Raw genomic sequence first — 15,261 nt, forward strand, 5'->3', positions numbered from 1 at the left:
GCTGGAATTACAGGCATCCATCACCATGCCCAGCTATTTTTAGTATTTTTAGTGGAGACGGGGTTTCACCATGTTGGCCAGGCTGGTCTCGAACTCCTGACCTCGTGATCCACCTGCCTCAGCCTCCAAAAGAATTATGGCCATTCTTACAGGAATAAGGTGGTATTTCATTGTGGTTTTGATTTGCATTTTCCTAGTAACTGGTAATGTTGAGCATTTTTTCATGTTTGTTGGCCATTTGTATACCTTTTTTTGAGAATTGTCTACTGTCTTAGTTCACTTTTTGATGGAATTGTTTGTTTTTTACTTGCTGATTTTTTTGAGTTGCTTGTAGATTCTGAATATTGGTTCTTTGTTGGATGTATAGATTAACAAGATATTCTCCCACTCTGCAGGTGGTCTGTTTACTCTGCTGATGATTTCATTATTGCACAAAAGCTTTTTAGCTTAATTAGGACCTGTCTATTTATCTTTGTTTTTGGTTGCATTTTCTTTTCAGTTCTTGGTTATAAAGTCTTTGCCTAAGCAAATGTCTAGAAGGATTTTTCCAATGTTATCTTGTAGAATTTTGTGGTTTAAGGTCTTAGATTTAAGTCTTTGATCCACCTAGAGGTGATTTTTGCATAAGGTACAGATGAGGATCTAGTTTTATTCTTCTACACATGGCTTGCCAAATATCCCAGCACAATTTGTTGAATAGGGTGTCCTTTCCCTACTTTAAGTTTTTGTTTGCTTTGTTGAACATCAGGTGACTGTAAGTATTTGGTCTTATTTCTGCATTCTCTATTCTGTTCCATTGGCCTATATGAGTGTTTGTATATCAGAACCATATTGTTTTGGTGACTATGGCCTTATAATATAGTTTGCAGTTGAACAATGTGATGTCTCCAGATTTTTTTTTAATTTAGTCTTATTTTGGCTGTGCACACTCTTTTTGAGTTCCATCAGAATTCTATAAATGATTTGATTCTCCACTTGGTCACTGTTGGTGCGTAGAAGAGCTATTAATTTGTGTACATTAATTTTGTATCCTGAAATTTGCTGAATTCATTTATCAGTTCTAGCAGCTTTTTGAATAGGCCTTTAGGGTTTCCTGGGTATACAATTATGACATCAGCAAACAGTGAAATTTTGACTTCTTCTTTACCAATTTGGGTGTCCTATATTTCTTTATCTTGTCTGATTGCTATGGATAGGACTTCCAGTATTAAGTTGAATAGAGGTGGTGAAAGTGGGCATCCTTGTCTTGTTCCAGTTCTCAGGGGAATGATTATAATTTTTTCCTATTCAGTATAATGTTGGCTGTGGGTTTATCATAGAATGTTTTTATTACCTTAAGCTATGTTCCTTCTATGCCAGTATTGCTGAGGGTTTTAATAGAAAGGAATGCTGTATTTTGTCAAATGTATCTATTGAGATGATCATGTAATTTTTGTTTTTAATTCTGTTTATGTGGCATGTCATATTTATTGACCTGCAGATATGAATCCATCCTTGCATCCCTGATATGAAACCCACCTGATCATGGTGGATTAGCATTTTATTATGCTGTTAAATTTGGTTAGCTAGTATTTTGTTTAAATTTTTGCATCTATGTTCATCAGAGATATTGGTCTGCATTTTTCTTGTTTTGTTATGACCTTTCCTGGTTTTCGTACTAGGGTGATATTGGCTTCATAAAATGATTTAGGGAGGATTCTGTCTTTTTTTGTCTTGTGGAATAGTGTGAATAGGTTTTGTACCAATTATTTTTTGAATGTCTGATAGAATTCAGCTGTGAACCCATCTGGTACTGGACTTTTTTTTTGTTGGTAATGTTTATATTAACATTTCAGTTTTGCTGCTTGTTATTGGTCTGTTCAGAGTTTCTATTTTTCTCTTGTTTAATCTAGGAGCATTGTGTATTTCCAGGAATTTATCTATCTCCTCTAGGTTTTCTAGTTTATGCACATAAAGGTGTTTATGGTAGCCTTGAATGATCTTTTGTATTTCTGTGGTATCACTTATAATATCTCCTGTTTTATTTCTAATTGAGTTTATTTGGATCTTCTCTCTAACTTTTCATTTCATTTATCTTTTTTTTGTTTTAATTTTATATATTTCTACTCTGATCTTGGTTATTTCTTTTCTTCTGTTGGGTTTTGGTTTGGTTTGTTCTTGTTTCTCTAGATCCTTGAGATGTGACTTTAGATTGTCTATTTGTGCTCGGTCAGACTTTTTGATGTAGGTATTTAATGCTATAAACTTTTCGCTTAGCACCACATTTGCTGTATCCCAGAGGTTTTGATAGGCTATATCACTACTGTCATTCAGTTAAAATAATTTTTAATTTCCACCTTGATTTTATTGTTCACCCAAAAATCAATCAGAAGCAGGTTATTTAATTTTCATGTATTTGCATGATTTTAAGGGTTGCTTTTGAGTTTGATTTCCAATTTTATTCCACTGTGGTCTGAGAGAGTACTTGTTATAAATTCAGTTTTCCTAAATAAGTTGAGACTGTTTTGCGGCCTATCATATGATCTTTCTTGGAGAATGTTCCATATGCTGATGAAAAGAATGTCAACCCAGGCACTGCGGCTCATGTCTGTAATCCCAGCACTTTGGGAGGCCAAAGTGGGCTGATCACATGAGATCAGGAGTTTGAGACCAGCCTGGCCAACATGATCTGTACTAAAAGTACAAAAATTAGCTGGGCGTGGTGGCACACACCTGTAATCCTAGCTACTTGGGTGGCAGAGCCAGGAGAATCACTGGAACCCAGGAGGTGGAGGTTGCAGTGAGCCGAGATCATGTCATTGCATCATTGCGCTCCAGCCTGGGCAACAGAGTGAGACTTGGAAAAAAAAAAAAACATATATTCTGCAGTTGTTGAGTAGAATGTTCTGTAAATAACTATTAAGTACATTTGTTCTAGGGCATAGTTTATGTCTATTGTTCATTTGTTGACTTTCTGTCTTGATGACCTGTCTATTGCTATCAGTGAAGTATTGAAGAGCCCCACTAGTATTATGTTGCTGTCTATGTTATTTCTTAGGTCTAGTAGTAGTTGTTTTAAAAATATGGAAGCTCCAGTGTTAGGTGCATATATATTTAGTATTGTGATATCTTTCTGTTGAACTACTCCTTTTATCATCACAGTTCCTCTTTGTCTTTTTTGACTGCTGCTGCTTTAAAGTCTGTTTTGTCTGACATGAGAATAGCTACTCCTGCTTGTTTTTTGGTTTCCATTTACATCGAATATCTTTTTCACCCCTTCATCTTAAGTTTATGTGAGTCCTTATGTGTGAGGTGAGTCTCTTGAAGATAGCAGATATTTGGTTGGTGAATTCTTATCCATTCTGCTGTTCTGTATCTTTTAAGTGGAGCATTTTGTCCATTTACATTCAACATTAGTATTGAGATGTGAGGTACTATTCTATTCATAATGCTATTTGTTGCCTGAAAACCTTAGGTTTTTATCTTTTTTTATAAGTCCTGTGAGATTTACAATTTAATGAGGTTCTATTTAGATGTATTTTGAGAACTTGTTTTAAGATTTAGAGCGCCTTTTAGCAGTTCTTGTAGTTCCGGTTTGGTATTGGCAAATTCACTCAACATTTGTTTTTCTGAAAAAGACTGTATCTTTTCTTAATTTATAATGCTTAGTTTTGCTGGATACAAAATTTTTGCCTGGTAATTGTTCTGTTTAAGAAGGTTAACTTAGGACTCCAATCCTTTCTAGCTTGTAGGGTTTCTGCCAGGAGATCTGCTGTTAATCTGATAGATTTTTCTTCATAGTTTACCTGAGGCTTTTGACTCACAACTCTTAAGATTTTTAAAATTTTTCTTAACTTTAGATAACCTGATGACTATGTGCTTCAGTGATGATCTTTTTGTGATGAATTGGCTGGGTATTCTTTTACCTTCTTGTATTTCGATCTCTAGATCTCTGGCAAGGTTAAGGAAATTTTCCTCAATTATTCCCTCAAATATGTTTTCCAAACTTATAGATTTTTTTCTTCCTTAGGAATACCAATTATTCTTAGGTTTCGTTGTTTAACATTATCCCAAACTTCTTTGAGGCTTTGTTTTTTTTTTTAAATCTTTGTAAGATTGAGTTAATTCAAGAGCCTTGTCTTCAAGCTCTGAAATGCTTTCTTCTACTTGTTCTCTTCTATTGCTGAGAGTTTCCAGTACATTTTGCAATTCTCTAAGTGTGTCCTTCATTTCCAGTAGTTGTGATGCTTTTCTATTTATGCTATGTATTTTACTGCAGATTTTTCCATTCATATTTTGTACCTTTTTTAAAATTGATTTCTTAACATTGGACTCCACTTTTCTATGGTTCCTCCTTGGTTAGCTTAATAGTTGACCTTCTGAATTATTTTCCCTGGCAATTCAGGCATTTCTTCTTGGTTTGAATTCATTGCTGGTGACCTAGTATGATCTTTTAGGGGGTGTTAAAGAACTTTGTTTTGTCATATTACCAGAATTGTTTTTCTGGTTCACTCTTATTTGGGTAGACTATGTCAGAGAGATGTTCTGGGACTCAAGGGCGGCTGTTCAAATTCTTTTGTCCCACAAGGTGCTCCTTTGGTATGGTACTCTCCCCTTTCCCCTAAGGATGGGCCTTCCTGAGGGCTCAACTACAGTGGTTGTTACTTCTCTTCTGGATCTAGCCACCCAGCACAGTTACCAGGCTCAGGGTTGGTACTGGGAAATGTCTGCAAAGAGATCTCTGAAGTGACCTGTCTCCAGGTCTCTCAGCTGTGGATACCAGCACCTGCTCTGGTGGAGGTAGCAGAGGAGTAAAGAGGACTCTGTGAGGGCCTTTTGTTGCATTTTTGTTAAGAGCACTAGTTTTGTGTTTTTTGTATTTTCAAGCAGGAGGTTGTGCTGTCAAGAGCACATCCGCTATGGTAGGTTAGGGGGAATAGGGTGGTGGACATGGTCATAGAGCTCCCAAGATATTATGTTTTTTTCTTCTGCTACCAGGATGGGTAGAGAAAGACCATCAGGTGGGGTCAGGGTTAGCCATGTCTGTGTTCAAGACTCTCCTTCCATGGGGCTTGCTGTGGCTGCCGTGTGGGATGGGGTGTGGTTCCCAGACAAAGGGAGTTATGTTCCCAGAGGGATTTTGGCTGTCTCCGCTGAATCACACAGGTCACCAGGGAAGTGGGGAAAAGCTAGCAGCCACAGTCCTCACAGTCTTCACCCAGCTCCAATGCAACCCACAGCCCAAAAGGCTGGTCTCCCTCCCACTGTGTTCCCAAAACAGCACCGAGTTTATTTCCAGGCAGCTGGTGAGCAGGGCTGAGAACTTTTCCCAGCTGAGAAAGCAAGCAGACTCACAATTCCTCACCTGTCCCACAGAACCACAGAACCCACAGCAACCCACCTCCTTCAGAGGGTCTGTGGATTCTCTTTACTTTCGTGGTATGTTCCAGCAGTAGTTCTTGGAGAAAAAGTTCAAGATATGGGTTTCCACACACACTGCTTTGTCCATCTGAGTGGATGCTGCAAGTTAGTCCTGCCTCCTGTCTGCCATTTTCCCTGAATCAATTCCATAACTTTATTTTTTAAATTTAGCTCCTATGTATGAGTAAGAGCATGCAATATGTGTCATTCTGTGACTGGCTTATTTTTTGCTATTGAGTTGTTTGAAGGCTTTATATATTCCGGTTATTAATCTCTGGTCTGACAGATATTTTGTAAATATTTTCTTTCATTTTGCTGGTTGTCTTTTCACTATGTTGTTTCCTTTGCTATTCAGAAGATTTTATCTTTATGCAATTCCACTTGCGTATTCTTACTTTGGTTACTAGTGCTTTTGAAGTCTTTCACAAAAAAAAGTTTGCTCAGACCAACGTCCTGAAGCAGAATTATAATGTTTTCTTTTAGTAGTTGTATGGTTTCAGGCATTATATTTTAGTCTTTAATCCACTTTTATTTGATTTTTGCATTTGGAGAGAAATAGGGGCCTAGTTTCATTCTTTGGCATATAGATATCCAGCTTTCTCTGCACCATTTTTTTGAAGGCACTATCTTTCCCTTACTGAATATACTTAGTGTTTTTTTGAAGAAGAATTGGCTCTAGATGTGTGAATTTATATTTGGGTTTTGTATTCTATTCCATTGGTCTATATGGAATATTTTATGTCAGTATCATGTTGATTTGTTTACAATAACATTGTAGTATATTTTGATGTCAGCTAGTGTGAGGCCTCCAACCGTGTTTCTTTTGCTCGGGATTGCTTTGATATTTAAGATCTTTCGTAGTTCCATATAAATTTTAGGAGACTTTTCCATTCATAAGAGGAATGTCATTCGTGTTTTGATAGGGGTTGCATTGTATCTGTAAATTGCTTTGGGTAACATTGTCGTTTAAACAATATTAATTATTCCAGTCCTTGAGCCTGGAATATGTTTCCATTTTTTTTGGTGTGTCCATTTCAATTTCTTTTATCAGTGTTTTATAGTTTTCCTTCTAGAAATCTTTCACTTCTTAGGTTAAAATTATTCCTAGGTATTTTATATTCTTTGTAACTATTATACATGGATTATTTATTGATTTCTCTTTCAGATTGTTCAGCGTTGGCATATAGAAATGCTACTGATTTTTGTATGTTGATCTTGTTTTCTGAAGCTTTACTGAATTTGCTTACTGGCTCTAACAGCTTTTTGGTGGAGTGGTCAGGTTTTCTAAGTATGTGATTATGTCATCTGAGAAGTAGGCTGATTTGACTATTTCCTTTCCAGTTTGGATGCCTTTTTTTTCTTTGTTCTATTGCCTAATTGCTCTAGCCAAGCCTCGCAGCATTATGTTGAATAAAAGTGGGGAAAGTGTATACCCTTGCCTTCTCACAGATCTTAGAGAAAAGCATTTCATGTCTTCTGCTTTCCTTATGAAGTTAACAATTGGTTTGTCACATATTGCCTTTGTTATCCGGAGCTATGCTCTTCTATAACCAATTTGTTGAGTGTTTTTATTATAAAGTAATATTAAATTTTATTTCATACATTTTCAGCATTTTTTGAAATGATTATATAGCTTTTGTTTTTGATTCTGCTAATGTGATGTATCATGTTTATTGATTTGCATATGTTGAATGAGTCTTGCATCCCTGAATGGATCCCACTTGGTCATGACCTTTTAAATGTGGTGTTGAATTCAGTTTGCTGGCATTTTGTTGAGGATTTTTGTATCTATGTTTATTGTTGATACTGGCTGGCTGGTAGTTTTCTTTCTTTTTTTTTTGGTTGTGTCCTTCTCTTATTTTGGTATCAGTGTAATGGCACCCTCATACAAAAATTTTGGAAGTATTACCTCAACTTCAATTTTTTGGAATAACTCTAGCAGGATTGGTATTAGTTCTTTAAATATTTTGGTAGAATTCAGTAGTGAAGCCACCAGTTCCTAGGCTTTCTTAGATGGGAGTCTTATTAGAGCTCTGATCTCATTATTTGTTTTTTGGTTTGTTAAGGTTTTCTATTTCTTCATGGTTCAATCTTGGTAGGCTGTGTGAGTCCAGAAATTTCTCCATTTCTTCTAGGTTTTCCAATTTTTTAGAGATAGTTGCTCACAATAGTCTCTAATGATTCTTTGTATTTCTGTGGTCTCATTTGTTAGGTCTTCTGTTTTGTCTCTGATTCTTTTTAGTTGAGTCCACTTTTTTCCTTAGTCTAGATGACACTTTATTGATTTTTATTTATCCTTTCAAAAACCCAACTTTTTGTTTGTTAATAGTATATAATTATTTTAGTCTCGATTTCATTTACTTATACTTTGATTTTATTATTTCTTTCCTTGTGCAAACCTTGTGATTGATTTCTTTTTGGTTTTCTATTTCCTTGAGGTATGTTGTTTGAAATTTTGTTTGAACTCTTCCTATTTTTTTTTCCTTTTAGCATTGATTTTGCTCTGTACCAGATATTAGTGTGTTATAGTTCCATTTTCATTTGTTTCTAAAAATTTTTTAGTTTCCTTTTTAATTTCTTCATTGACCCACTGGTCTTTCAGAATTGTATTGTTTAATTTTATTGTGTTTTGTATATCTTCTGAGGTTTCCTTTTTTTAATTGATATCTAGTTTTATTCCTTTGTGATCAGAAAAGGTACTTAATATCATTTCCAGTTTTTTGGAAATTTGTTGAGACATCTCTTGTGGACTAAAATGTGGTCTATTCTAGACAATGTTCCATTTGGTAATTGGAATAATATGCATTCCACAGCAGCCATATGAAATGTCCTATAGACATTCATTAGACCTATTTGGTCTACTATGTAGTTTAAATCCAATGTTTCTTAATTAATTATCTGTCTGGATTATCTGTCTATTAATGACAGTGGTGTGTTGAAGTTCCCTACTACAATTGTATTGATATGTATCTCTCATTTTAGATCTATTACTGTTGGCTGTGCATACATGGGTGCTCCTGTGGTAGATGGATAAATATTCATAATTGTTATATTCTCTTGCTGAATCGACCTTTTTATTATTATATAGTGACATTCTTTGTCTCTTTTAATAGTCTTTGACTTGTATTCTATTTTATCTGATATGAGTAAAGCTATCCTTCCTCTTTTTTGGTTTCTACTTGAATGGTATGTTATTTTTCACCTTTTTACTTTTAGTATGTATACATCTTTGTAGGAGAAGTTTTCTTGTAGGCAGCATATAATTGGGTGTTGTTTCTTTTTCCACTCAGAATTCTATGCCTTTTAATTAGAGAATTGAGTTTACTAACATTCTGTGTTAATACCGATAAGTAAGATCCTACTACTAATATTTTATTGTGTGTTTTCTGAATGTTTCATAACTCTTCCCTTACTTATTTTTTTTCTTCCTGTCTTCCTTTGTGGTTAAACAATTTTCCCTAGTAGTATATTTTAATTTATTGCTTTTATTTTTAAAGAATCTATTATGGGTTTTTGAACTGTGGTTATCATGAGGCTTATAGAAAATAATTTTAGATAGAACATACTATTTTAAAGAGATGCCATTTAAGATGAAGATTGGAAGTAGTGTTAGCATGCATCTCCTACTTGGAAAGACAAAATAGTATGTAGAGGTCCATATTGCAAACTGTTTTCCAAGAAGCAATGCAGAAACTTAACAGGAAACCACAGACCCTTAGAAAAAAGCATCAGGCTTCTCACCTACACTATGAGCCAGGCAGAAACTTTTAAGTCCCCAGAGTGTGATGGGGGAGAGATTGCCCCTAGAATATACACTCCCAGTGGATAATTTGGCAATCCAGGTCACAAGAGAAGGTCTAACCATACCCAGTGCAGGAAGAGATTTATGGAGCAGTGGGCTTATAAAAGGAGTGGTAGTGGGAAGAGCCTTGCCATCATCCCCAGTATCTAACACAAACCGAGGGAAGCTGTTTCTGATTTTGCATTACAGGGAAACTCAGAGAAGTCTGCCAGCTAACTCAGGCAGCGGTTTCAGGGTGAGAGAAGCTTCCAACTGAAATATGTAATATAGCCTCAAGTGGGGAAAAATTATCTTGTCCAGAACCAGGGTCAAGTGGGAAGTCTGCTGTAGCCACAAGCATAAGAGCTAGGCACCCTGGCTTTGTGGGCAGACTGGGAGGAGCATGGCCTGAAAGCCACATTGTTGTCTCCATCAGGAAGTCTTATGGCCTGGGGCAGATTTGAGTTCTGAGCCCAGACTGCCTGGAATATACTGAACTGCAGCTTATGGGACACTGCACACGTGGGACCAGCCTTGCCAAGTGTGTGGAAGTTGGGTGGGTCTTCCTGCTGTCTGTTACTACCCAGTTCCTTTGCAAACTCTTCTGTGCAGCAGAGGCAGCTGTGTTCCTCCATGTAACATTACCTCAGTGGGCAAAAAACCACTTCCCAAACCGCACAGGTGCTGCTGCTTGCCCCACATATGGAGAGACAGAGTGTGGACCTACCTAACCCAGCCCTGACTTGATTTTGCCCCTCCACTTGCCCTAGTAGCTTAAGACAATAGAGAGAATATTTTGGAAGCTCTATGGCCCCGCCCAATTGCCTGAGAAAGGAAAGTACCTCCCTAGGTAGCATAAGGCAAGCACAAATCCCACCACTACTACCACAGCTGGCACTTTTTTTTGCTAGTGCTACTTCCTGGCTGGAAGCCAACAGACACAGTCCATTACAGCATCTCCAGGTAAAATAATACTGCACTCAAGAAGGAGAAAACTTGTTTGTGATCTCAGCCATCACTATTGCCTGTAGCATCCTGGCTAACAAGGAGGTCCTGAGTCTATCCACAAGACCAGTTTACTACTACTAAAACCAACATTTGACAAAGCCAACACAATAAGATTGTTTACTACCAAGGAATTTCTCAAAATCTACATCACTCTCCTGCCACCCACATCAGAACTGATGCTGACACCTGCTGCTGGGGGTCTTGAGGACAGGTCACATCGCTGGATCTCTTGCAGGCATTCACTAGCACCCGCCTGGAGTGTGGCAGTCCCACTGGTAGGTTGCTAGACTCAGAGGCAGCAGCAGCATTCACAGTAATCTGACTCTCAGGCACTCTTACTCGTAGAGAAGGGGGAGTGCACTGCATCAAAGGATTGCCCCATGAGACAAAGATCTGGATGGCAGGTCTTGAGTTCAAGGACTTTCTTCTGGTGGGAAATTTCCTTCAGAAGACTCACAAGTGCTATGCTGGGCTCAGTAGAGAAAGTCTGCAGTTCTACCCCAATCATCAGGCAGCCCTAGGGCTCACGAAGGGTCTTGGGGGAGGGAAGTAATTTTCCCCCTTGTCCACCACTGCAGGCACAGCTTGGGCTTCTCCCATGGGAGCTTGGTGTGGGTGCAATTATAGGCAGCCTTTCTGGAACACTACAGGACGACTACATCCCCACAGGAGGAGTGCCCTCCAGGTTCAACCTTTCAGAGGGGTAGAATCACAATTCCTCTTTACTTTGAATATCAACATTCATGCAGATGAAAGGAGGTGTCTGTTTGATCTGAATAGCCAGGACACTTGCTTAGGAGTGTGTCTGGGAGGTGAATCAATTTCATGCTGGCCTGGCACAGGAGCTAGGTGGCTCCAACCCTCCCCGCTAATAAGACCTCAGTGCATTTCATTGAGTGTTCCTCTAGCAACTTCTGTCAAGGCTGGGACCTCTGCACAACATGAAGTATTGCATTTACCCACCTATTTAACCACATCAGCTTCTACCCAGGGACACTTTCCCTTCAGACCTGTATCCTGAAGTATTCAACACAGTAAAATAAAATACTGAAAAAATATATAAAAAAGTACACACCATAGGGGAATCATATAAGCTTCAAGAGATCTCTGCCATTCCAACCACATAGAAGAGAGTGAACTTGTTCACACACCAAGCACAACGCTACTACAACCAGCACTTGAGAAAGCCATCATACAAAGACTCTATATAACAGGAATCCATGCAGATTCTTCATCCCTGGAAGCACCAAGACTTGATATAGGTTACAATAATCTATAAATATTAGTCACATCCTTAAGGAGGAAAGAAAAGAACTTTAAAAATAAAACACAGTTAAATAAAAAAATAAATTCAAGAATAATTAGAATAGTCTACTCAAATGAGGAAAAAAAAACAGGAAAATAACTCTGGCAATATGAGAAAACAGTGTTCTATAACATCTCCAAAATATCACAATAGCTCTCCAACAACAGATGCAAACCAAAATAAAATATTTGAAATACAAGATAATGAATTCAAAAGGATAATTATTAACCTACTCAAGGAGATACCAGAGAAAGATAAAAATAAACATAAAGATATATAAAAATGATTCAAGATATGAATTAAAATTTTCTAAAGAGATGGCTATTTTAAAGAAAAATCAATTAGAACTTCTGGAATCGAAAGACACATTTATGAAATTTTAAAATGTAGTGGAAAGTTTTAACAATAGTCTAGACCAAGTAGAAGAAAGAATTTCAAGACTCAAAGACAAGGCTTTTAAAATAACCCAATCAGACAAAAATAAAGAAAATAAAATCAAAAGAAATGAAAAAAACGTCTCCAAGAAATAACGGGATTGTGTAAAATGGCCAAACCTAAGAATAATTGGATTTCCTGAGGAAAAAGAGAAAGCAAAAATTTGGAAAACTTATCTAAGAGAATAATGGATGAAACGTCCCTGGCCTGGCTAGAGATTTAGATACCCACATGCACGAAGCACAAAGAACTCCTGGGAGATTTACTGCAAAAAGGACATCACCAAGCCCTACAGTCATCAGGCTATCTAAAGTCAACATGAAGGAAATAATTCTAAGAGCTGTGGGACAAAAGTATCAGGTAATCTATAAAGGACAAATCTATCAGACTAACAGCAGACTTCTCAGCAGAAACCTTATAAGCCAGAAGGGATTATGTGTAGCCTCCTTAAACAGTATAACTATTAGCCAAAAATTTACATCCAGTGAAATTAATTTTCATAAATGATAGAGAAATATACTTAGATTTGGACAAATAAATGTTGAGGGAATTTGTTAGTACAAGACCAGCCCTACAAGAAATACTGAAAGGAGTTCTAAATCTTGAAACAAAGGATGGTATGCACCAGCAGAGAACCTCTCGAAAGCATAAAGCAGTGCTTACAAAACAGTAACAGAATGAAGCAAGCTAAGTGTCTAGGTAGCAATTAACATGATGATTGAAACAAGGTCTCACATTTCAATATTAATATTGCACACAAGTGGCTTGAATGTTCCATTTAAAAGAACAGAATGGCAGAATGGATAAAAAACATCACAAACCAAATTATCTTCTGTGGTCATGAGACTCACCTAAAATGTTAATTATTCATATTAACTCAAGGTAATAGGGTGAAAAAAAGATATTTCATGCAAATGGAAATCAAGAGCATGTAGAAGGAGCTATTCTTAAATGAGCTAAAACAGACTTTAAAACAACAAGTTTTTTTTAAAGATAAAGGTCTTTATATCATGATAAAACGATCAATCAAAAAAGACTATATTATAGTCCTAAATGTATATGCACCTAACACTGGATCTTTCAGATTCGTAAAACAAATACTACTCGACCTATGAAATGATATAGACAGCAACACAATAATAGTGGGGAATGTCATCACTCCCTGATGGCTTTAGACAGATCAAGACAGAAAGTCAATGAAGAAACAATGGATGTAAACTACACTATAGAACAAATGGGCCTAACAGATATAAACAGAATATTCCACCCAAGTACTGCAGAATATACATTTTTCTCATCAGCACATGGAACATTCTCCAAGATAGACCATATGATAGGTCACGAAACGTGCCTTAATGAATTTTTAAAAATTGAAATCATATCAAGTATCTTCTCAGACCACAGTGGAATAAAACTAGAAATCAACTGCAAAAGGAACTATCAAAACTATACAGACACAAAGAAATTAAACATTCTGTTCCTGAATGATTTGGGGTAAGCAATTAAATCAAGATAGAAATTTTAAAATATCTTGAAATAAATGATAATAGTGACAAAAGTTATCAAAACTTCTCGGATACAGCAGAAGCAGTACTAAAAAGAGAGCTTATAGTGCTAAATGCCTGCATCAAAAACTGAAAGATTACAAATTGACAAATTAACATCACACCTCAAAGAACTAAAGAAAGAAGAACAAACAAAACTCAAAGCTAGCATAAGAAAAGAAATAACAAAGATCAAAGCAGAATGAAATGAAATTGAAAAGTTCACAAAAAATACAAAAGAACAATAAAACAAAAAGTTGATTTTTTGAAAAGATAAACAAAATTGATAGACAATTAGCTAGCTCGATCAAGAAAATAAGAGAGAAGATTCAAATAAACTCGATTAGAAATGAAAATGAAGACCTTACAACTGGCACCACAGAAATACAAAAGATAATTTGGTACTACTACACGCACCTCTTTGCACACAAACTGGAAAACTTAGAGGAAAAAATAAATTTCGGGAAACATACAACCCTCCTAGATTAAATCAGGAAGAAATAGAAACCATGAACAGACCAATAACAAGCAGTGAAATTGAATCGGTAGTTAAAAAAAATAAAAAATACCAACACCACAAAAAGCCCAGGGCCAGATAAATTCACAGCTGAATTTCAGCACACACTGAAAGAAGAATTGCTACCAATTCTACTGAAACTATTCCAAAAGATTGAGAAAGGAAGTCCTCCTTAACTCATTCTATGAAGCCAAGCATGACCCTGATACCAAAATCAGGAAAGGATGTAACAACAACAACAACAAAAAGCTGCAGACCAATATCCTTGATGAATATAGATGCAAAAATCCTCAACAAAACTCTGGCTAACAGAATCCAACAGCGCATGAAACAGATAATACACCATGTTCAATTGGGTTTTGTCTCTGGGATACAGAGAAGTCTTTATACACACAAGTCAATAAATATGATACATCACATAAACAGAATTTAAAACAAAATCTATATGATCATATCAGTAGATGTAGAAAAAGCATTTAATTAAATTCAGCATCACTTTGTGATTAAAAACCCTCAACAAATTAGGCATACAAGGGACATACCTCAAAATAATATAAGCTAGGCTGGGCGCGGTGGCTCACGCTTGTAATCCCAGCACTTTGGGAGGCCGAGGCGGGCTGATCACGAGGTCAGAAGACAGAGACCATCCTGGCTAACACGGTGAAACTCCGTCTCTACTAAAAATACAAAAAATTATCCGGGCATGGTGGCAGGCGCCTGCAGTCCCAGCTACTCCGCAGGCTGAGGCAGGAGAATGACGTGAACCCGGCAGGCGGAGCTTTCAGTGAGCGGAGATCGCGCCACTGCCCTCCAGCCTGGGCGACAAAGCAAGACTCCGTCTCAATAATAATAATAATAATAATATAAGCTATATATGACAAACCCACAACCAACATTATACTGAAAGAGGAAAAGTTGAATGTATTCCCCCTTAGAACAGGAACAATTCAAGGATGCCCACTTTCATCACTTTTATTCAACCTAGTACTGGAAGTTTTAGCGATATCAATCAAGTAAGAGAAAGAAATGAAGGGCATTCAAATTGAAAAACAGGAAGACAAAATATCACTGTTCACTAATATTACTATTTGTTGATTTACAGAATTTACTAGGTCTGCTATAAACCAATGACCAAGCTGAGAATCAAACAGGAACTGAATCTCCTTTACAATATCTGCAAAAAAAAAATAAATAAATAAAATACTTTGGGATATACTTAAAGAGGTAAAAGGTCTCTACAAAGATAGCTACAAAACACTACAGAGGAAGG

The sequence above is a fragment of the Gorilla gorilla genome, chromosome 16 (assembly GCF_029281585.2).
Source record: "Gorilla gorilla gorilla isolate KB3781 chromosome 16, NHGRI_mGorGor1-v2.1_pri, whole genome shotgun sequence".
In the NCBI taxonomy this organism is placed as follows: domain Eukaryota; kingdom Metazoa; phylum Chordata; class Mammalia; order Primates; family Hominidae; genus Gorilla; species Gorilla gorilla.